At 48.7% G+C, this 23346-nt stretch overlaps 1 long non-coding RNA gene across 1 annotated transcript in view; it reads right to left on the minus strand.

Moving 5' to 3' along the window:
• Positions 1–626: 626 nt before the first annotated feature.
• LOC115894962 overlaps positions 627–23346 on the minus strand; it is a 186971-nt gene continuing 164251 nt past the window's right edge. The window contains exon 3 of the long non-coding RNA XR_004055178.1: positions 627–2134. This is a non-coding gene — a long non-coding RNA (uncharacterized LOC115894962). The remainder of the gene's footprint in view (positions 2135–23346) is intronic.

Below are 23346 nucleotides of genomic sequence, written 5' to 3' on the forward strand. Positions count from 1 at the left end.
AACAAAGTAGAGGCAGAGTTGTTGAGTCACCCAGGAGGGTGACCAGTTGTCCCAGTTTGCCCAGGACTGTCCCAGGTTTAGTACTGAATGTCCTTCATCCCAAGAAACCCTTTAGTCCTGGGCAAATTGGGACCGTTGGTTACCCTCAGCTCATCACCACAGCAGAATTCTAGTGTCAGGGACAGCAAACCCTGCTGCTGAACAGAGGATCAAGATGACCATGATGGGATTGCTGTTGTTATCCTTGGAAACCAACTAGTGCTTCTGTATCTGCTGAATGACCTTGAGCTTTTTGAAAAGGCTTAGCTAGTCAGTGGTTGGGACTGTTTCCTGTCTACCTTACTATCACTGTGACTTTTGAATAAACCAGCATTTATGAAAGTAATGTAAGTGGATCTCTGTTCCTTGACACTTGTAGGAATCCAAGAAATACAATGCCTGTAACTGTGTGTCAAGCAAGGAAGGAAAAGGTGAAAGCCCATCAACAATCTGTACATTTCAATAGCTCTAAACATTGTCAAGAGGTTCTCCTCAATCATTTTTGTGATGAATCTGAGATGTCCACAAAGACTCCATTGTTCTACTTAGAAGACACCAAATTCACTAAATGTTCATACAAGCACATCAACTGCAACATACAAAAGCTTTAATTCTTTTTGTAAAAAGCAAGCCATCTATGTGCCTTGGAAATAATAATAAAGTACAAGTAGCTTTGACTCTGCATTTGAACAAGGGTGAACCATGATAGATATTTAGGAAGGGTTTTAAATCATGTGTATGGTGGCCACAGAGTAAAAAGAACAGAGAAGACTCAAGCTATTGTCAGGTGTGTATGTGTCATCAGCACACAGTGGGGGAGGAGGGTCCTCACTAAGTGCCACCATCCCTGGTAGCTGTTAGTCTGTCGTGAAGCACCATGATCTGGCATGGACCCCCAACTGCCACTTGCGAGAAGGTCTTCACAGCAGACTGTGCATCTGTGTCACAAAACATGGCTGCAATGAACAAGAGTGTTCATTTTTTTGCCCTTCCAAATGTATACTTATGTGTGATCCAAGCAAAGAAAGTTGAGGATGGAGAATACCAGCCTTCACCATCAGTTCCCCTGCTGAAGGCTTCTCCAACGGCCCTAAGGTCCGAGAGCCTGATGAACTTCTGCACTGATCCATGTATCATTCTGGAACTTGATGGCTGAGGAATACAATGAGATCCCAAACAAATGAGAAGAGTTGCTATTCCAAGGCTGCTTGCAACGCACAAACACTGGCCTCTTTAGACGGAGCAGGAACAAAAATTCAGATCCTATTTGACCTAAGTGTGGTTAACTATTCACTCTGTATCCGGCTGGAAGATAATGGAGCAAACAAGAATTGCTGAGTACAAAGGCACAGCAGACATGGGAGGCGGGGGGCAAGAAAGGGTGTGGTAGAAAGCCCTTTGGTTGCCTGAGACAGGGAGGGGGAAGAGTCTCATGAGCAGTAGCAGCAGAGGAAACATTTTCCACAAGGAAGAAGGACAAGGTCTGGCATAATGAGTCTTCTCCAACTGTAGGTCACCTCCAGCGATGCATCCCTCTGTTCCTTCAGGTGAACACAGACTATTTCTCATTGTGAAGGTCTTTGCTTTCTACCCAAATGGCTCCTCAAATCCAGAGGTTTCCTTTATTCTCCAAAATAAGATTATTATTATTATTATTTTGAGACAGGGTCTCTCGCTCTGTTGCCCAGGCTGGAGTGCAGTGGGGTAATCACAGTTCATTGCAGCCTCAATGTCCCAGGCTCCAGCCATTCTCTTGCCTCAGCCTCCTGGGTAGCTGGGACTAGAGGCACATGCCACCATGCCCTGCTAATTTTTTATTTTATTATTACTATTTTTTAGAGATGGGGTCTCCTTATGTTGCCCAGGCTGGTCTTGAACTCCCAGGCTCAAGCGATCCTCCCACCTCGGTTTCCCAAAGTGTTGGGATTATAGGCATGAGGCACCATGCCCAGCCAAGAATTTTTGATCAAATCCGGAGCTCTTGCCTCTCAAGAGGTGGTTCAGCCTTGGCCAGGTCCTTCCAGGGGGTCCAGGTGGCATACGGGGGTTCCACTAAGCTTCCTGGTGGGAACGTGGATCAGTCCTCCTTCCCATCCTGTGGATCAAAAAACAGCATGAGAGATATATTCTAGCTTCTGCCTTTTCAGGGGCTGACATCACATTACTGTCTTTGGTTCATAATGTTTTAGCTGTTGAACAGAACATATACTTCAAAAAGCAGTATTTTAGTTAAGTGGGGTGCTGGTGGGGAAGCCTATTTATACGTCTCAAGTAACGATCCATCCCCTGAATCATCACCAGGAACCCTCCTACACAAATCCCACCACGATATCCAGAGCTGATTTTTTAAAATGCCACTGAGCACAGCCAGTCCTGAGGAAGTGGAAAATTCTGTTTTTCAGCCGGTCACCATTATGTGATTTACGGGGCAGGGAGCATGGGGGTGGTAGATCACCTACTTTATAGTGGAAAGCCAAGGCACAGAGGGTGCCGGTGTTCTTGCTACAGAACAGCAGGGTTCTGGTTCCTAATCCTAACGTTTAGGATTTACTAGGAACTTCTCTGTGCTTCTGAAACACCCTTAATAATAAATTAGGAACTTACCCAGAGTGGATAGCTCAGAGGAAATGCAAAGACACCAGTAAATATATTTCTTCTTCCCTAATTCTGATAGCAAATAAATTAAGATGGACTTGGACTCATGATACTTTCCTTGATGTTCACCCCCCAGCATTACTAATCTTCCATTACTGAGTAACAAATATATTGAATAGCACCAAATGCCCTCAGGAGACTGCCCTATTTTAAAACTGATGAGTCTCAGTAGTGCAAGTGAGGGGCCTTGTATTAGTCTGTTTTCACACCACTATAAAGAAATACCTAAGACTGGGTGATTTGCAAAGGAGAGAGGTTAAATTGACTCTCAGTTCCACGTGGCTGGGGAGGCCTCAGGAAACTTACAATGGTGGCAGAAGGCAAAGAGGAAGCAAGGACCTTCCTCACATGGTGGCAGGAGAGAGACGAGCAAGCAGGGGAAATGCCAGACACTTATAAAACCATCAGATGTCATAAGAACTCACTCACTATCATGAGAACAGCATGGGGGAACCAGACCCCATGATCCAATCACTTCCCACCAGATTCCTCCCTCCACACCTGGGGATTATGGGGATTACAATTCAAGATGAGATTTGGGTGGGGACACAAAGCCAAGCCATGGCAGGCCTATTCACAGATCTAGATAACACAGGCCTTATGAAAGAGACTGCCCTCTGGGTCTCTGATTCTAGCAATCACTATCAATCCACAAGGAATACCTGGGCAACCACAAATCCATGCATTCAGAAGTACCATATTGGATTAGATGCTGTGGATACAGGAATCAAACAGACAGGCAAACCCCACCCTCACAGGTCATAACAGAGACATAACATGGATCGAAGGTTTCCTTAGGCAAGCATGGGGCCAGAGGACAGCAAGGCCTTGAGGGAAATGCACCACAGATTCTGGGGGCATTCGGAAACCAACAGGCCCCCTTCTGTCCCTCAAAAGACCTGGGGGCCCTGCTTAACCTGGTGCAAAGGAACTCTCCTTCACAAGAGCTCTAGCTGAGGCCCTGGTGGAGATGTGTTCAACGGCCAGGAAACCCAGAGAGAAGGGCACTAGTGACCAGAGACGAGACAGTGACACTGTGGTGTTATTTTATACACACACACACACACACACACACACACACACGGGTTTTCATCCAAAGTTGCTAGCTCATAACTCCCATAGCCCTTGTTACAGTCTTTTGTATAACGTTGGGCCTCAGGAAACAGTATCCCTCCTCTCCTGCGCTCCTTACATCTGCTCCAAGACAGAACTCTAATCTTTCCCACCTTTCTGACTATGGGTCTTGAGGCCCTCCCCAGAGAGGGACCTGCCCTATACCTTGGGGAAGGAATGGTGATGTCATGAAGCTTCCATGAAACCTCAAGAGATCAGGGTTCTTCAGGGAGTGTCCAGATAGCTGGGCACGTGGAAGCTCCTGGAGGGTGGAGCATCCAGGGAGCACAGGGAAGCCCCGCGCCCCTTCCCCCACACCTCATCCTATGCATCTCTTCACCTGTATCCTTTGTAACAACTTTTAGAATAAACCACTAAATGGGTTTCCCTGAGTTCTGTGAGCTGCTCCAGCAAATTAATTGAACCCAAAGAGGGGAGTCATGGGAACCCCAACTTGAAGCTGGTCGGTGAGAAGTTCCAGAGGCCCAGACTGGCAACTGGTGTCTGGGGAGGAGGGGGCAGTCTTGGGTACTGAGTCCTCAACCCATGGGATCTGATGCTATGTCCAGGCAGATGGTATCAGAGTTGAATTGGTGTCGGGGAAAAACCTGCACACATTCAGTCACCGACGTCGTCCGTGTTGGCTGTTGCAGTGTGAGAGCAGAGGAAAAGCATGGTTGGAAAGAGTTTTCCCTGCACAGTCATGATGAGAGCCCAGGAGGGACTGACGAGAAGACAATGGTCCAAGACATTTCTCTGCAGATGAACTGGGACAGATGAACTGGGACAGGAGAGTCTGCATTTTAGAGTCGATTAAAAAATAAAAGGATGAAAATCCAAAAAGGCAACCAACGTGCAGACACAGAAGTGCTTGTTCGCTCTGGGCAGCTCTCTGATTGGTGGCCAAGAAGGAAGCCAGGAGCCTTTGCCACAGGTGTTGCCAGGGTCCTCTGGACACACCCTTTCATGTGGACCTGAAAACACCCCACACAAACCCAAAGTTCTGCTGACCTTCCTCTGGTTTCATTTCTCCGCCTGCGCAGTGGCCCTCTGAGCTATCTCAGAGAGAGCGCTTTTCCCCTGGGAGACGCATGCAGCTCGCAAATTAATTGGCAACAGTCGGGTGAATCACACAGGGACTTCCTTCTTGTTGCCGGGCAACTGCATGCACTTGGCAGTGGGACATTAAACACAGAGGGGAATGCTGTGAGGCATTTGCAAAATAAAATAAAAAGCAAAACATACAACACCCCAGACTCTCGTCCCAGCAGGGCTGGCCCAACCAAGGGGAGTGTGGGGGTGATGAGGAAATCCACACAGGGGAGGAAAACGAGGTTAGGCCATAAGCAGAACCTAACTCTCCCTCCTCCTCACAAATCTAGCTCTTCTAGATATAGCATTTGTATTCTACTAAAGACACACCTCTATTAGCCTAGAGAAAGACCATAGGAGGCACAGGAATTAGAAGGCATCTAGAGATCTGATCCTCTAGAATTACAGGGAAGCTTTGCAAAGCTCGCTACGGAACTACCATAACTACTGATTATGCTTCTCCATCATACATCACTCCACAGGTTAAGCCACCTGGCTGAGGTGACACAGGCCCCTCTAGGGCAGGATCCTTCCCTCCACTGCCCTCCACCCCTAGGTCGTTTCCACTTGAATGTTTTCATGTCTGTTGCTGTGGCCACTGGAAGCTGATTAGACAAACCCTCCCAACACTTTGCCTTGCCCTGTAGACCATGTTTCTGGCCTCTTTAAAAAAAAACCCCAGACAGAAGTGAAATCTATGTACATTCTGTGTTTGGAAAAAAAGATGGGGACAAGAAATGGAAGAATAGTAGCAAGAGGGCTCCTGTGAGGGGCTGAACAGTAGCCCCCAAAGATGTCCACATCCTGATCCCTGCAAGCGGTGAATCCTACCTCGTACAGCAAAAGGACCTGTGCAGATGTGAGTAAGGATCTTGAGAAGTTGGCCTGGACTATCCAGGTAGGCCCTAACTGTGATCCCAAGGGTCTTTGTAAGAGGGAGGCAGAGGGAGATCTGATCCCGGAGAGGTAGTAGGCAGTGTGATAATGGAAGCAAGAGGTTGGCAGGATTCAAGGAAGGGGTCGAAGAAAACAGATTCTCCCCTAGAACTTCCAGAAGGAAGCCCCACAGATGCCTGGCCTTTTGCTCAGTGAAGCTGGTCTCCAGAACTGTAAAGAATGAATTTGTGTTGTTTTAAGCCACTGTCCTTCCCCAGGGCAGGACTAATCTTCCCCACCTTTCTGACTATAGGTCTTGAGACCCTCCCCAGAGAGGGACCCGCCCTATACCCTGGGGGAAGGAAGGCTGATGTCATGAAGCTTCCATAAAACCCCAAGAGGACAGGGTTCTCTGGGAAGCTTCCAGATAGCTGAGTACATGGAGGTTCCTAGAGGGTGGAACATCCAGGAACAGCACAGAAGCTCCACACCCCTTCCTCCACACCTCACCCCATGCATCTCTTCACCTGTAGCCTTTGTAACAGCCTTTAAAATAAACCACTAAACGTGTTTCCCTGAGATCTGTGAGCTGGAGAACCATCTTCTTCCTTGTCAGTCCCTCTGGGCCCTCATCGTGACTGTGCAGGGAAAACTCTCTCCAACCGTGCTCTTCCTCTGCTCTCACCCTACGACAATCAACACGGAAGATGCTGGTGACCAAATGTGTGGGAATTTCTCCCCCGACATGGAGCTGTGGACACCTGCTGGGTATCCTCCAATTCAATTCTGACCACTGAGTTTGTGGTCATTTATCACACCAGCAATAAGAAACTAATCTTGTCAATACAGTGTCTGTATTTTCCCAGAGTCTTTTGAAGAGAGTATCACAGGAGGGATATGGGTAACAGTGAAGGGGAGCTGGGCAAAAGGGGTGGGATCCGGAATTTAGCTTAGAAAGGTCAAACCAACACCCTGCAGCCTCAGCAAGAAAAGAGCAGGTCTGTGAGAGCATCGGCAAGAAGTGGGATGTTAAATTAAACCACTTGCTGACTGCAACTTGGGCAGGTGGCTTCATCTCTGAAAGCCTCAGTTTCATCATTGCAAAATAGAGATATTATCATCTACCTTGCAAAGCTCTTAGGATTAAATGAGATAATACGTGAAAAGCAGCTGGCCCATGGTAGATGCCAAATACACCACAACCCTTAGGAAAGAGTAGGTGTGCACAGATGAGCATAATCTGTTAGTTGCCCATTGCCGTATCTATTCTACCTTTTCCTCTTAGTAACAGAACTCTAATTTGGAGTTCACACGTTGCAGCCCACAGTAAGAAAAAGACTACATTTTCCAGCCTTCCTCACAGTTAGCTATGACCACATGACCAAGATCTGGCCAAGGAGACGTAAGCAGAAGTGTTGCAGGACTTCTGGGGAGGCTGCTTCAAAAGGTGCTGGGAGGAGCCCAGTTTTTACTTGCCTGCCTTTACTATCTTCTGCTTGCAATGAGGACATGATGGCTGGCACTCCAGCAATCATCTTGGACTCTGAGGGACATGGAAAATGAAAGGCATGCAGTCAGATGGTCTAACAAAAAGATGGGAGTCCGGATGTCTGACCATTTCACAGCTATCACACTAGCCTTCAGTGGCCTCCCTCTGGATTTCTGTGTGAGAGAGAAATGCTCTTCTGTCTTAGTTTAGTCATTGTTGTGTTGTCTTGGATTTTCTTTCTTTTTTTTTTTTTTTAGACAGAGTCTCACCCAGGTTGGAGTGCAGTGGCACGATGTCAGCTCACTACAACCTCTGCCTCCCAGGTTCAAGTGATTCTCCCGCCTCAGCCTCCCGAGTATCTGGAATTACAGGTGTGTAAAACCATGCCCAGCTAATTTTTTGAATTCTTAGTAGACATGGGGTTTCACCATATTGGCCAGGCTGGTCTCGAACTCCTGGCCTCAAGTGATCCACCTGCCTCGGCCTCCCAAGGTGCTAGGATTACAGGCATGAACCACCGTGCTCAGTCCGTTGTCTTGGATTTTTAGTAATCATCATGGGTACAATATATCACAGATCTAGGTAAGTAGGATTCAGAGTCACTCAGAGACAACGGTTCTCAAACTGTAACCCTGATCAACAAGCTTGACATCACCTGGGAACTTGTTAGGAATGCAAATTCCTGAACTCCACTCCAGATTTACTGAATAAAAAACTCTGAGGGTGCAGCCCAGCAATTTGCTTTAATAAGCTCTCCAGGTGATTCTGATGCAAGCTCAAGTGTGAGAACGACTAGTCTAGAGCAAGATTTCTCAACTAGGCATGCTCGGGGCTGGACAATTCTTGGTTGTGGGAGACTGTCCTGTGCATTGTGCGATATTCAGTGCCATCCCCAGCCTCTACTCACTAGATGCCAGAGCCACACCCCCAACCCAATCCTAGGCGTGATCATCAAAAATGTCTCAGACATTGGGGTATGCCTGGGATAGGGAGAGCGGGGAGCAAAATTGTCCTCAGTGTAGAAACACTGTCCCAGAGGAGTGATTCTTTCTTCATCTTGGCTATGCTATAGAATCACCTAGCAAGCTCTTCAAAATTCCACTGTCTCAGCCTCATCCCAACCCAGTTAAGGCAGAATCTATGAGGGCAAGACGGAGACAGCAGTGAAAACTCCCTGGCTGAGTGCAATGATGAGCCAACGTTAAGAATTGCTCATTGCAGAGAGCAAGCCAACCACAAGAGGAACTGTGTGCTCCGAGCTGGTGAAGGTACTGAACCCTGATTGTGAGCAGGACATAAGAGGTTCCAAAGCAAAAACTGTAATAAGAGTGGCTGGGGTAGACTTGGGAACCAATGTTGTACCTGCCAGATGGGTGACTAGACGGGGTGGAATTCCTGGCAGCTGTGTCACCTCATTTCCCATAAGAACAGGGTGGACACCTTTCAGTCTCTCACATAAATAACCACACAAAGCCTCAGTTTCCTCCCCTAATAAACAGCACACAATAAGCCAGCTCCCACAAGGTACTAAGCATTAGTTCATCCCACGAAAAGAACTGTCTTAATAAAGGCAGCCATGTGACTGTGAGCCTCTTTCAAGATAAACTCCATGGGCACAAGGATACTCTCTGAGCAAGCACAGAGTTCACATATATTTCATGGAGCCCTGACAATAAGCTTGGCAATGGGGTCATAATGGAGGTGGAGTGGAGAAGGAAGAATTAAATGAGAAACCAGTGACCAAGAATGAGGGAGGGATGAATAAGCAGATGCCCTCTCCTTAAAAAGAAAGATTAAGTCCCATATAAATTCTTTCTCCTGCCGGGACTGACTTTTTTCTTCATGATTTCATTCCCAGCTTGCTCTGCTAAAATGCTGAGCCGAGCTTTTCCTTGTTTCCCTTGGCCTAAATCATTAAGTCCAGGATGTCAGTAGGGGGAGGCAAGGAGGGTATAGAGAAGAGGAGAAGAAAAGGAAGAAGCTGACTCTCACTCTCTCAGGTGCACCAAGTCACTGCAGGACCAGGATCAACGGCTTCCCTGCACTCTGCATTTTCAGCCCCACCTGGCTAGCCCAGATGGAAAGATAAAGGAACAGGTACCAGTCTATAAAGCATACAGAAAAAGCCAACTCCCAATGTATCTCCCAGAGGCCTTAGGGCCAGCATGTCCATTCTTTCCCAAGGGATTTGCTTTCTATTCTTTCAGTCCTTTTACTGCAGCTGATTGGGACAAGGAAGAAGAAATCCAATTGCTCCATACCAGCAAGACCAGAAAGACAAGGAACCCAGGATTCTGTTCCAGGTTCCTCTTCTGTGCCTAAGGATTTCCAACAGGTCACTGCAACAAGTGAGTCTGAAGAATATAGGGCCTTGTTGCTTCCAGTGTTCCCACCTTCCTTTTTCTTTCTTTTTTCGAGACGTTGTTTCGCTCTTGTCACCCAGGCTCACTGCAACCTCCACCTCCTGAGTTCAAGCGATTCTCCTGCCTCAGCCTCCTGAGTAGCTGGGATTACAGGCACGTGCCACCACGCCCAGCTAATTTTTATATTTTTAGTAGAGACAGGGTTCCACCATGTTGGCCAGGCTGGTCTCGAATTCCTGACCTCGTGATTCACCTGCCTCGGCCTCCCAAAGTGTTGGGATTACAGGTGTGAGCCACTGCACCCACCCCACCTTCCTTTCCTTACCCTCACCACCCCCTCCTCACAAAGTCAAAGAGATCTCCCACTTTACTCAAGTCCCTGGGTTCCCTCCAGCCAGTAAACCTCGTGTGCAAATGTCCTGACTCTTGCAAACGTGTTAAAAAAACAAACCTTAAAAAGCTTCCAGATGTTCTGTTTGTATTGTGGTGCTTCTCTGCTCTGGTCTCCAGAGGCCAATACGCAGTGCACAGCATCCTGACTGCCCAGATAAAATATGAGGCAGCCAAGAGGCACAGCCTGGGGGTGAGTGAGGATGACCCTTCCCCCAGGACCACAGCTTCCCCAGTTCACCCGTTAACTCTTCCATTGTCAAAGGGCAACTTTCCACGCAAAAACCTTCAAAGGGCTGCAAAGGAACTAAGCTTTTAGGTTTTGCCTCCTCTGAGTGTCCACCTCACCTCACCACTAAACTTCTCACACCAACTGCCTTTGGGATGTCGAGTCAGGGACTCAACGACACAAGAGTGACCCTCCTACTTAAGATGCTAAGTTACCATTTTCAAGGATATCCTAGGAGCTGGACCATCCAGAATGAGGGAACAGAGTTCATGGGTTGTCGAGGCCCCTCTGGGGCTGGTGGCCTCTGATCTACAGAAAGGTAATTGCCAACGGGCCAGCTTGTGCACACACAGCCACACACGCAACCCAAGGTGCACGCACCTGAGGGCCCACGATTCTTTGCACAGGGTGACGCCTGCTCCCTTTGATGCTTGCCGGATGTGTTCCCATTGGGCAAAAACCAGGCCTCAATAAAACCCGGCATTATCAAGAGGCCGGTGGTTTGTGATTGCACCAGCCTGTTATCTCCGAGGCCCTGGGTGGGGCTGCTTTGCGGTTCTCCATTGAAAAGCATTAACTTATAGGTAGATCAAAGACCCTCCCGAACCAGCCGACCTGGATCCCTTGTTTGTCCCGGTGGACTGTGCCAAAAGATGGACTTTAAAGATAATAGGTACACTGGTCCCAGACTCCCTCCTGCCCTCTCCTTATCATGCACTATGTCCCTCAGGGGCCATCCAACAGCCAATCATAAAGCCGTTCCTTCTCTTTCTTCAGATGACCCATTTAACAGCAAGTGGGGGACCTGGCCAGACAGAGTCCTGGCCCTACTGCAACAATGAGGGTCGAGGGAGAGAGAGAAACAGTGACTTTGAGACCAGGCAGGAGCTCTTCTCCCCTTTGGGAATCAGGCCAGGAGTAAGAGTCCAGAGAGAAGGTCACTGGTTCCACTCTCTCCTCATGAGGGATAAACTGCCAGGTCCTCTTCCCTTGGTCCCTAAAGTTCCCTGTTGGCCTCTACTGCCCACCCAGATGTTTGAGAGCCAGTGGTCAGTCTGCAGTGAGGACACAGTGGGACCTCTAAGTTGTTTGGATCTGGGTCACCGAGCAGGACTGCCCATTGATATGGGAGAGAAAGAGCATGTATCCTTAGACTGTGGGTGCTGGCAGCCTGCTCACCTCCTGATGTTCCCCAGCCCGGTAGTGCAAGTCGACCTGGTCAGCTGCAGGCTGCAGTAGCAGCCATGTTTTCCTTCTTGTACTGAGGGTACCAAGCTCACTGTCTGGCAATGAAGAGGCAAACGAATGAATGAATGAACAAATGAACAAATGAACAAATGAATGGATCGTGAACAACACAAGCTAGTCATCTTAAAGCATGGGAGGCCCTTAGAACACGAACCCACTCATTCCTGCCAATGGGAAAACACTTCAGGTGGTAATCCTCAGAGATCCCACAGCTTACTGATACGAAGTCAGATCAGGGTTCCAGTCCTGGGTTCGTTAGCCTCTTAGGAGTGGTAGGCTCCTGGGCAAGTTACCTCAAATCTCTTGAGCCCATCTGTAAAACAGGGATAATTTCTAGGCTTGTTGTGAGGACTGAGTTAAGTACGAAAGACTCAATTTTTTTCTTTTTTTGAGATGGAGTCTCTTTCTGTTGCCAGGCTGGAGTGCAATAGCATGATCTCGGCTCACTGCAACCTCTACCTCCTGGGTTCAAGTAATTCTCCTGCCTCAGCCTCCCAAGTAGCTGTTACTACAGGCACTCACCACCTCGCCCAGCTAATTTTTGTATTTTTAGTAGAGACAGGGTTTCACCATGTTGGCCAGAATAGTCTCGATCTCTTGACCTCACAATCCGCCCGCCTCAGCCTCCCAAAGTGCTGGGATTGCAGGCGTGAGCCACCATGCCTGGCCTATTTGTTCTTATTACTCTATTTCCCTATGGCATTATCTCCATTTCAAAAATACAGTCAGCACCTTTCTGAAGAGGAAGGACATTAAGCCACTTCCATGGTTATTTTTCTGCTATAAACCATTCCTAAAAAGTGTACAATAAAGCCCAGATCCATCTTCCATTACTCCTTTTCGTTTCCTTTTTAAATCAATAAATTGTTTGTAACATTTAGATTAACCCTTACCTTGCCTCCTTCCATATTCCCTCAACCACCCCTAAAAGTTCTGAGAACTTGTGTCCATGAGCAGGGAGGAAGGAGGTAATGAAGGCAGGAGTCATGATCAGGGCCCTTAAAACACCCTCACCATGAATGATTTAGCTCAGCTACTGGTAAAGACATGATTCCAAAACAGCTAAGACTAATCCAAACTCTAGCTTGGCTATTATTTCATGCTACCTTACATGGAAATCCAACTCTTATATATCTTTCCCTTGTATCTTTCATCTTTCTAATTTGTGTTCTCTCTTCCTTGAACCCCTGGTTTGTCTGTCTCTGTCTCACTCTCATTAGAGACACCACAGTCTTATGAGCCAAGATAGGCCAACTCAACTGGAAACAATGCTTATGGGGGCTCTGTCTGTTCTGCCTGGTCCTGGCCCCGCATGGCCTGGCCAGCTTGTGGTATCTGTGCCAAGGTGAGCAGGGGAGCTGGGCCTCGGCACCCTCCCATCACGGCGGGGCCAGGCTCTTACCCAAGGCTGCAGCTGGACTCTCAGAGGCACGGGGAGGTCAGGCAGCAAGTTCACAGAACAGGCCACCCACACGGCACATCAGGGCTGCTGGACTGTCCCCAGGGCCAGAGCCGCTCTGGCCCTTGGCCCTGACTCGGAAGACTCCACCATATGGCCTCCCTCTGGGAGGGTGAGAGGAAGAAAAGAAGTAAACCAGGGGCTAGGAAGAGCCATGCTGCCCTCTGAATGCCAGAGACCCTTCTTGGGCATGGGGTTGGTGGGTATTAGATTTGCTCCCAGCAGGTCTGAGACAAGAAAGGAGGTGTCCAATAAATGAAATGGGTAACAGCTGATAGCAATATGATAGATGAGCAGATGAGACTGGGCTCTCCTTTCTGCTCTTCTCGGGTTCTCTCTCTCTCTCTCTCTCTCTCTCTCTCTCTCTCTCTCTCTCTCTCTCTAGCCCCTAAATGTGTTTACAGGGTTTAATCTGAACTTCAAAACCCTAAAGTTTTTGGGAGACTTCACACTTTTCTAATTAAGACCCAAACTGGATTTTCATGTTTGCAGAGAACTTTGACCAAAAGTGTAGGCAGCAGAGCAAAACAGGAAGAGAATGATCTCTCTCTTGTTCTCTTGTTTTCTTGTTTCTCTCTCTCTCTCTCTCTTTCTCCTCCCCCTAAAAAGTACTGGGGGTTAGGGGAAGGAAGCAAACAAAACCTCTCTGCAGCTTTGGCCCCTAAGTCCCCTGAGCCTGCCAGTGTTCTGCTGACAGCCTTTCTCTTTCTGTGGTCCTATAGGCAAGAGTTCCATCCCTGTTGGGGCAGGGGTGGGGGTGGGGAGAGCTGGGCAAGGCTCTGGGAAAAGAGAGGAAGGAGGCAAAGAGTAGATTCTCTGGCACAGCTGCCAAGAAAAGAGCCCGAATGCCTCGTCTCAGCGGAAGGCAACCCTCCTGGGCTCCCAGGCATGCTGGGGCTTGCTAAAAACCAGAGCCCTGGCTGGCAGAGGCGGTGGACAGGGAACCAGAATTCAAAGGGGCGGCCGAAGGAGGGGGTTGCGGGGGAAGAGGGGGAGGTTTCAGTGAATCATATAAATTAGAGACAGAAAGGATGTCAGGCCACCTTCATTTCCTTCCTCTCCTAATGGGAATTATCTCATTAGCCTCGAGCTTCCTAGAGGCTAACTTTAAATGATTCCTGTAATGGGGGTTTCAATGTACACTCCACCTCCCCATCCGATCTGCCTCTTAGGAGAGCTAAGAAAGGCTCTTAAAGGAACAGCAACAAAAAGACACGAGTACTATCTACTGACCACTGAATATGTCATGCAACCTAAGGACGGCCCTTTCTCCTTCTAGGTCCACTTTTAGGAATTTATTGTGAGAAAATAGTCATGAATATGGTGATGAGCTGAATAATGGCACAAGCTCTTGCTCCCCTCCACTCCCTAATAAAAGACAGCCATGTTCTAATCCCTGCTATGTATGAATGTTACCTTATGGTATACGGTAAAAGGAACTTGGCAGATGGAATTAAGTTAAAGGTCTTGAGATGGGGAGATTATCCTGGATTATCCAGATGGACCCTAAATGTAGCTACAAGAGTTCATATAAGAAGAAGGCAGAGGGAGACTTGACTACAGAGAGGAGAACTCCACAAAGGCAGAGACTGGAGTGATGTGGCTCCAAGCCAAAGAATGCCAGCAGTCATCAGAAGCAAAAAAACAATTATCCCCTGAAGCCTCCAAAAGAAACCTGCCTTACTGACAATGACTTGGTTTTAGCTCCAGAAGTCTCAGTCAGACTTCTGGCCTCCAGAGCTACAAGAGAAAAATCTGTGTTGCTCTAAACCACCAAGTTTGTGGTAACTTACTACATCAGCTTCAGGAAGCTAGTACAGATAAAAATAACATCTTTGCTGCAAGGATTGTCATCAGAGCCTTACTTTACAACAAAAGGGAAAAAAATGTTGGAAACATAAAAAAACTATTAAAAAATAACCATGTCATGTTCCTACAATGAAATACTAAACAATCAAGAAAATATTGAACTATTACTTAATGATAAAAGATTAACATCCTATAACTAAGTATGGTTCCTAAGTATTTCCATTGCTTTTATACATTTTTCTAATAGTAAGCATCTTATAATTCCTTCTGTCATTGTGTAAGTTACACGTTTATTTGCAGAGTGGTATGAGTGTTAAGGATGGTTTGATCCCTTTCTATGAATAAAGATGCAGGAACTGGTGGAAATTTAGTAGAGGAGGTCAAACAGAGCAGGGGGTCCAGAGCTGGCATCCTTCTGGGCTCTGAAAACCCCCAAGGTTCCTGGCAAAAAGACTCTATACACACCTCATCCTGGCACCATGGGGCATCTGGCCTGCAGACCCTGCCCGCTAACAAATGAACGAGTCCAGTCTCCTTACCATGCAGCGCAATTCCCCAACCCCCCACCTCAAGTCTGTTTCTCCCGAGAAACATGGGAGAAACAGACTTGAGGTGGGGGGTTGGGGATTGGGCTGCAAAAATAACCCTCAAAGCATGGTTATTTTTGCCTCCTTACTCGTATCTGTCTCTCAAGGTTGGGTGGTGTATTAGTTTACTAGGGCTGCCATTTCAAGTTAGTACAAACTGATGGCTTAAAACTGTGAGAGAACTTATTCTCTCACAGTTCCAGAGGCCAGAGGGCCAAAATCAAAGTATGGAGAGGGTTGATTCCTTCTGGTAGTTTTAGGGGAGAATCTGCCCCCTGCCTCTCTCCTGACTTCTGCAGTCAATCCTCAGCATTCCTTCGCTTGTGGATGCACCACTCCAATCTCTGCTCCATCTTCATAGTGCCTTCCTTTCTGTCTTCTTCTCTTCTAAGGATGTGTCACTGGATTTAGGACCTGAATCCAGGATGATTTCATCTCAAGATCCTTAGCTAATTACATGTGCAAAGGCACTATTTCCAAATAAGGTTAGATTCTGAGATTCTAGATGGACATGAATTTTGGGAGATCACTACTCAAACTATTACAGAAAGCCTTCAACTTCTCTTTCTCTTTGGATACAGGGTCTCACTCTGTAGCCCTGGCTGGAGTAAAATGGTGCCATCTTGGCTCACTGCAACCTCCATCTCCCAGGCTTAAGTGATCCTCCCACCTGGATCCTCTACAAAAAATACAAAAATTAGCCACCATGCATGACTAATTTTTGTAGAGACAGAGTCCCCCTATGTTACCCAGACTGGTCTTGAACTCCTGGGCTCAAGGAACCCGCCCACCTCTGCCTCCCAAAGTGCTGGGATTACAGGTATGAGAGACCATAGCCCGCCTCCCTGCTCTCTCTCTAGTTCAGTTCATTTTTTTTCTCTAAGTTTCAGTAATTCCACAAGGTCTTCTCTGATTCTTCCAGGTCCCATCCCTTCACAGAACTTTTCTGTAGTCTGCATTCCACAATTCAGCCATACTGCCATACTCCCATCCCCTGTTCATTGCCTAGGACCTACAGATGGAAGTATCCAAAGGTAGATGGACACTCCCTAAATGGATGAACTTCCCACCAACTGCAGGTGCCAATGTTAGAATGGGTAGCCTCAGGAGAGATAAAATTCTCCATCATTAAAGTGTCCAAGCAGAAAGCACCTATCTGGACAGGCTGGGAGAATGCTGTGGGTCTGAATGGGAGATGGAATTAGGTGGTCAAAAAGAGTCTGATTTTATTAAATATGAGAGCAAAGACTATACTCAAATAACTTAGCACAGTGTTGAGCACTGAAAAGGCACTAAGCAGATGGGTGTTACCCCACTAGGGATGCTCCCTTAAATCTCAGTCTTCCTCCTTTCAACAAATGCATGAAACTCTACAAAGCAAAATAAACCATGAGAAAGAAAACGCTAAGACTGAGACTATTTGTATATTCAATGGCCATTTGCAGACCACCTCCTTGGTATACTGCACTATGGGATAGAATCTGACACTCTTATGCAAGTCTCTCTTCTTTGATGGCAAGGTGACAAGCAGGGCATGGTGACATGAGCCTGTAATCCCAGCTACTTAGGAGGCTGAAGTGTGAGAATCATTTGAGCTTGGGAGTTCAAAACCAGCCTGGACAACATGGTGAGACCCCATCTTCGATTTTTTAAAAAAGCAGCAGCAGCAGAAGGTGATAAACCAGGGCAAATCTCATGCCAGGAGACACCTAAATCAGCACCCCCAATGGTTACGTGACCTGAGAAAGGAACTCAATGCCACCAGAGTGTCTAGATCAGCAGCTGGAGGGTCCCTTGGCTCAACCTAAGAGATGGGGTTCTGGGATCTATTTCTGCGCCTGCCCAACCCACTAAGGAAGGGAGAGAAGGCAGAGGAGCTGCTTTCTGCAGCAGCCAAGGGCAGGCTGTCTGCTCATCCTGGAGCCCAGACAAATCACACCCACCCGGTGGTGATTTATCAGCCGTGGGAGGCCCAAGAAGCTCTTAAGCCGCAGGTGGGTACCTGTAAAGCCACCCTCCCTGGGGAGCACAGACCTCAGGCCTTGCTCTGCTGCTAATCACCATAAGCACCCCGGTGCCTCAACCCCGATCTGGGTGGCCCTTAACCACTCCCAAAGCCCTGTCACATGCTCGGTGATCTCAGCCGGCCTCACAGAAACCCTGTCAAGTAAGCAGGACAGGTGTTGTTATTATTCCCACTTTACAGATGGGGAAACTCTGGGGGAGCAGTTCGATGGTTTGCTCAGGGCCACCCAGGGAGCGCATGTCCCAATTCCTCCCATAGACTAGGCAGGCAAGTGGCATCCCCACTCCCTCTGTGCTGCCCGCCAGCGCTTGAGGGTTTTACAAAGGTGGCAACAAATACCAGGGATGTCTCTTCCCCCGGGGCCCTGGGTCCCTTTTTGGATGCTGGAGAGCCTGACTCACTAAAACTCCTGTGTCTTTCTGTTCAATCATCCTCCCTCCTCCTGCTTGACAGTTTGGAAGTGGAGGGGCAGGGCCCTGGCAGGAGTAGGCATAGCTTGTGCCCAGGCTGAGCCTCCCCCAGGAGCAGTAAAACATGCCTTTTGGGATCTGGGAGGAGAAGCTGCCCATTCTGTACTTTTCCAGACGTGGAGAAAGAAAGGAGAACGCAGAGCTGATTTGAACTCCTGGCTCAACTCATGAGCCCTGCAGAGGTCCTCAGAGATGAGCCCTGTGTTTTACTAAGCAGCCCCAGGAAGTGGTTTGGGGGACTTCAGAGCAGAATGGAGCAAGAGGAACACTGCCCTTGTTGGGGGCCAGAGGTCAGTGTGGTGTGTTAGTGATCCTTAGGCCAAGGGCCTCCACGGGAGGGTGGGGCCCCTGGACCCACAAAAACCCACGCTTCCCAAAGGCCTTCACTGCAGATTTGATGGAGCTGCAGGAACCAGGACTCAGGAGGTGGCACCTGCAGGGCCAGGAGGAGAGAGACATGCAGATGGGGCCAGCCCCTCCACAGCCCACTCCTCCTGGAAGCCCAGAGTCTGGCTGGCTCCTTGAACCTGATCTCCTAAACAGGACAAAAAAAAAAATGTCCTTGTGATTTCCCCTGACCAACACACTTCTTCTTCCCTCTTTCCCAACCCCTGTGCAATCTGCACCCTCAAGAGGCACCTGGGGAGCCACCAGCAGCTAAGAGTTCAAGGGCCTCCTCTGCATATGGGGTCAGGCAGAGAGGAGCCACAGCAAGGGAAGGTGAGTGGACAGCTGCAAGCTGTGAAAAGCCAAGCTGCCTCCAGGCATCTAGGCCTGCGTTTGGTTCCCATGACACTCTTACTGGCAGCGTTAATAACTAACCACGTCCCAGACAGGTGCTGGCGGCCTAGCCTTAGGAGTTCTTGTTCAGGGCTGGAAATGAGTCACTTCCCTTTTATAGTTTGCTAGGAGACTGAGTCACCCAAGGGCCGACCGTTTCACACAAGTTCTCACACCCTGGCCAACTAATATCCACGTTCATACCCTAGACCTACCCATCTACCAGGTCAGCCGGGCCCCGTAGGGCTGACCTTCATGGCCTATGTCAAACAGCATCCCCAGGAGTGACCCAGTCCCTGCCTTCTCCCTTTGTCCCCCAACTCTCTCAATGGAGATGGCCCACTCAACATCCCAAGAGGCAGCTCCTGCCTGGGAAGCTGTCTGAGAAGGACAGAGTCTGACAGGTGGGCGCCCATGCCCGAGGCCCAGTTAGATCCACCTCATCTTTGACCTTACTCTAAACATTGCTCTCGTGCGTCCTCAACCCTTTGTTTGGAAACCAAAAATACCAGAAGTGGAAAGTTCCAGAGCTGATGGACTAAAGGACAAAACTGCAATGCAATCAGTCAGCTTTGTCCCTCTCGGGAAGGGCAGAGGCTGAAAGCAGGTAAACTGAGGTCCATGACTGTTAATACACTTGCCTACTTCAGGAGTCAGGTGGGAGGCAGGATAAGTCACCAAGTCCAAGGCTCCGGGCACCCACACTCCTCAGGTGACTCTGGTGTTAATTTCTCAGGAGTAATCTCTTGATAGACAATAAATAAATGTCATTCGAAAAAACAAGCTCATATGCATTTTTCAGGAACCCTTCTTTCCCACTCTAATATGGCCTCTCTTATGTTTGCCAGCAGGTGGGTACCCATGCCCAAGACCCAGTGACATCCACCTCACCTTTGACCTTTACCCTAAACACTGCTCTCAAAACTCCTCAACCCAAGGGGTGCATTTGGTCCCTCTTTTTTAATTTAAACATTTATTCTTCTTAATTAAAAAAGAGAGTGTATTTAAGAGAAAAAGAAATAATGAAACTAAAAAACAGGAGGTTTAAAAAAAAACCTCCCCAAAATAGTTTGGGGATTTACTTTTTTTTTTTTTTAATCCTCAGAAAGTCCCTCTTGCTACCTGGTTTCTAAAACAGACAATCAACAGAGATGACATCAGATTAAACAGCACTGGGTGTCTCACTGCCAGGGGCTCCAGGCAGGTGTGAGACTGACAGGTTGAGAAAGGATGACACTATTTCTTCCCTTAGAAGATGAAAACCGAGGAGGAGAAATGACAGCAGAGGCTGAGCCCCGGGTGTGGTGGGAAACGTGACACCCTGCCAGCCGTTGGCCTTTTGGGTGAACTCCACTCGCTCCTCTCCATGGGACGACGCTGCAACCCGGCGCTTGTTAGCTCCCCCATCTCTCAGGTATCACAGCCAAACTCACCCTGGGGGCTTGGAAAGCTCCGCCTGTGGCTGTCTCACCTCCACAGAGCCCCCCTGGACTTTCCAAGCCTGCATTTTGAACTCTGTTGGCTGCGGCCGTGGCTTTCACTTGACCTCTGCAGAGAGAGAGAGGGGCTTTCCCTGGGACACACGTCTTGCACATAGCAGCTAAGAGCGCCAGCCAAGCTTCGTCGATAGCACCAAGGGTCCAGATGCCAGGAGAGAGACTCCACCCCCGGAGGCGGCTCGAGAGTCCAAGTGAGTCATGAGGTCTGACCAGCAACCATAATGTCCCAGGGTGAAGTGGGAGGCCTGGAGATGGAGCCTGCGCAGGGACAGGAACCACAGTGACTCACAGTTGGACCCTGAGGGGAAGTTCCATCTGCAAGTCCTCTAAATGGCTCTGGTCCCCGGGTGAGCTCATCCCCACCGCCGCTGACACTCAGAACCAGGACTGGCTTCTTTCTCCCAGGGCCCGGGTTTTTCACTCTCAATTATGGTTATGGCAGAAACCAACATTCGAGCCGCAGCACCTCTCCCCTACCCACCACACACACACATGATGGATGGACCTGGGGATAGAGAGAGTGTCCTCCTGGAGCGTCAGAGTTTTCATCTTTAAAAATAGTCCTTCCTCCTCATGATCTCACCACAGAAATTTTTGGAGCTATATGGTAGGGAATGTGACAGTTCTTTAAAAGGAAGTACGCGAAATCCACACAGGGCAGTAACATTGTAATATCACTGTTTATAACTGTGGCTCCAGGGACCCAGCCATGAGGCTACCATCTTGCTCCATCTCCCTGGGCCATTGGTCTGGGAGCAGAAGAATGCAAGGCACTGGGGAGGAAAGTGTCCACACTGCCCAGGAGCCTGGCGGGATCACTCGGGAACACACTCAACCTTGGGAGAAACACACAGCGAACAACCCCACCACTCCCATTGCCGTTTCCTTTCTCTAAGCGTTTCCAACAGACAGCAACATGTACACAATTCTAAGGCTTCATCAGGTAGAAGGGGGTTCTGGTGCGGCCCTCAGCTAGCTCTCCGCAGTGTGCGTGAACAGCAAGGTCCCCCAACAAAGGGCACCAGGCATTCATTCCCTTATAGATTCTATTTCCAGGTTACGTGCAATTACAGGACAGTTGCTAATCACCACCAAGACGGGGCCGTCCCGGAAGCATTCTGAGAAAGACATGCTGGTTCTGTGAGCTCTGAAGCACCCTTAGTCTGTCCTGCCTGGAGGATCAATGTGGCTGGAGGACGAGAAAGACAAAAGAGGAAAGACGGCTGACCCATTCATTGCTGCCGTGGTCAAGTTGTCCTTTCTTGGAGGGAGGAGGAAGACGGGAGGGAGCTAAGAGGCCGCAAGACAACAAGGAGACCTCGTAAAGAGCTTCAGGGGGGCCATGAAGAATGATCTCAAGCAGTATTAGCTGCTCCATGGCATGATACTGTCCCCATTGGGTGTTCCCTGCACTCTGTACCCCTCATGCCCTAGCACCATCAGAACAGGAGGAAGGGTACATTTGCTGTCTGTCTCCCTACCCATCTTCCCCTCTCCCTTTCATTTCCTTTTTTTTTTTTTGCTGCTGGGGCTGCAATCTGCCAGTGTGACCCCTGGTGGCTCTGCAGGCAGGAGGGTGAGGAGAGTGACCCTCATATGAAGCCACAACCCCAATGAAAGAGGCTATCCTGAATCCGGGAGTCACACGGTTGTTGAGTATCAGTCCCTGAGATGTGGCACTGTGGTGCTTCACCTCATCACCACCATCAGTGTCATTCTATGGTAACGTGTGTGTGCCACTGTGTGCCAGGGACACAAACAGGCACATTCAATATCCCTCTTGCTTGGACCCTTCCCCCGCCCTCCCCTCCTCCCACTGGTCTCCCTGTTACTCTCAACTTCCCTGTAAACAGGTCTTTTTCACACTGAGTTGGATCACAGCATGCTTTGCTCAAAACCCTGCCTGGCTCCCAGGTCCCTCAGAGGGAAGGCCCAAGGCCTCCGGGCCTGACCCGGTCTGGTGGTCACCGCCCCCTCAGCGCTCAGCACTCACTGAGCTCGATTCTCAAGCACACTATATACTCACACCTGCTTTGGGCCTTGATGTACCTGCTCCCTCTGTTCCAAGGGCTCCAAAACATCCTCCTGCAAGTCTGTGCTCAAATGTCGCCTTCTCCATTCAGCCCTGCAACCTGCCCTCCACCTCTCTCCCTGCGTTGCACACTGAAGCTGCCTTTCCTGCCTGTTTTTTTTTTTTTGTTTGTTTTTTCTTCCATAACACTATCACCTCCTTACATACTAGATAATTTACATACTTACTATTTTTTACTGCTTAGCCTGCTCCTCCTTGACAGCCAGTGTGATGGCTGACCCAAAGTTTCCCGTCTTTCCTGGTCCCATGATATGGTTTGGCTGTGTCCCTACCCAAATCTCATCTTGAATTGTAGTTCCTATAATTCCCAGTGTTGTGGGAGAGACCTGGTGGGAGATCATTGAATCATGGAGACAGTTTCCCGTATCCTGTTCTCATGGTCGTGAATAAGCCTCACGAGATCTGATGGTTTTATAAGAGAAAATCCCTTTCGCTTGGTTCTCATTCTATATCGCCTGCCACCACGTAAGACGTGCCTTTTGCCTTCTGCCATGATTGTGAGGCCTCCCCAGCCGTGTGGAAACGTGAGTCCATTAAACCTCTTTTTCTTTATAAATTACCCATTCTCAGGTATGTCTGTATCAGCAGCATGGAAATGGACTCATATACCCCATTAGAAGCCAAGCTCCATGCCAGCAGGATGAAGCCTGTTTTGTTCAGTGCCTGTTCTCTGCCTGGAGCAGTCCCAGCGAACAGTGAGTGTCCTGTAAATATCTACTAGGTGAGTGAATGAATGAATGAACTGATGAACAAGTGAAGGGTGGAATTGCTGCCACTCACGGGGAGGGGGCTATGCATTTTATGGAATGAGCTGGTCTTCAGGATGGGGTTCCCTGGGGAGTGGGGGAGAGGGCTGGCAAAGGCAGAAGGTGCTGCTTCCAGAAAGGCAGGCCCGCAGTTTGCCTGGAAATCCCCTTGGCATCACTCATCAACCCCCACCCCAATACACATCCAAACCCAAACAGTAGCTGAAGAGTAACTTCAACCATAGACTCTTTCCAGGCCCACGCTCCCACCGGTGAGTGCATGCTGTCATCTGGGCCCCTACTGCATGCTCCTTGGATCCCAGGATGACCAGTAAAGAAAGGATGGTGGGGGATGAAAGAGATTCCCTCCCACCCTCATCCCAT

The sequence above is a fragment of the Rhinopithecus roxellana genome, chromosome 19, assembly GCF_007565055.1.
Source record: "Rhinopithecus roxellana isolate Shanxi Qingling chromosome 19, ASM756505v1, whole genome shotgun sequence".
In the NCBI taxonomy this organism is placed as follows: domain Eukaryota; kingdom Metazoa; phylum Chordata; class Mammalia; order Primates; family Cercopithecidae; genus Rhinopithecus; species Rhinopithecus roxellana.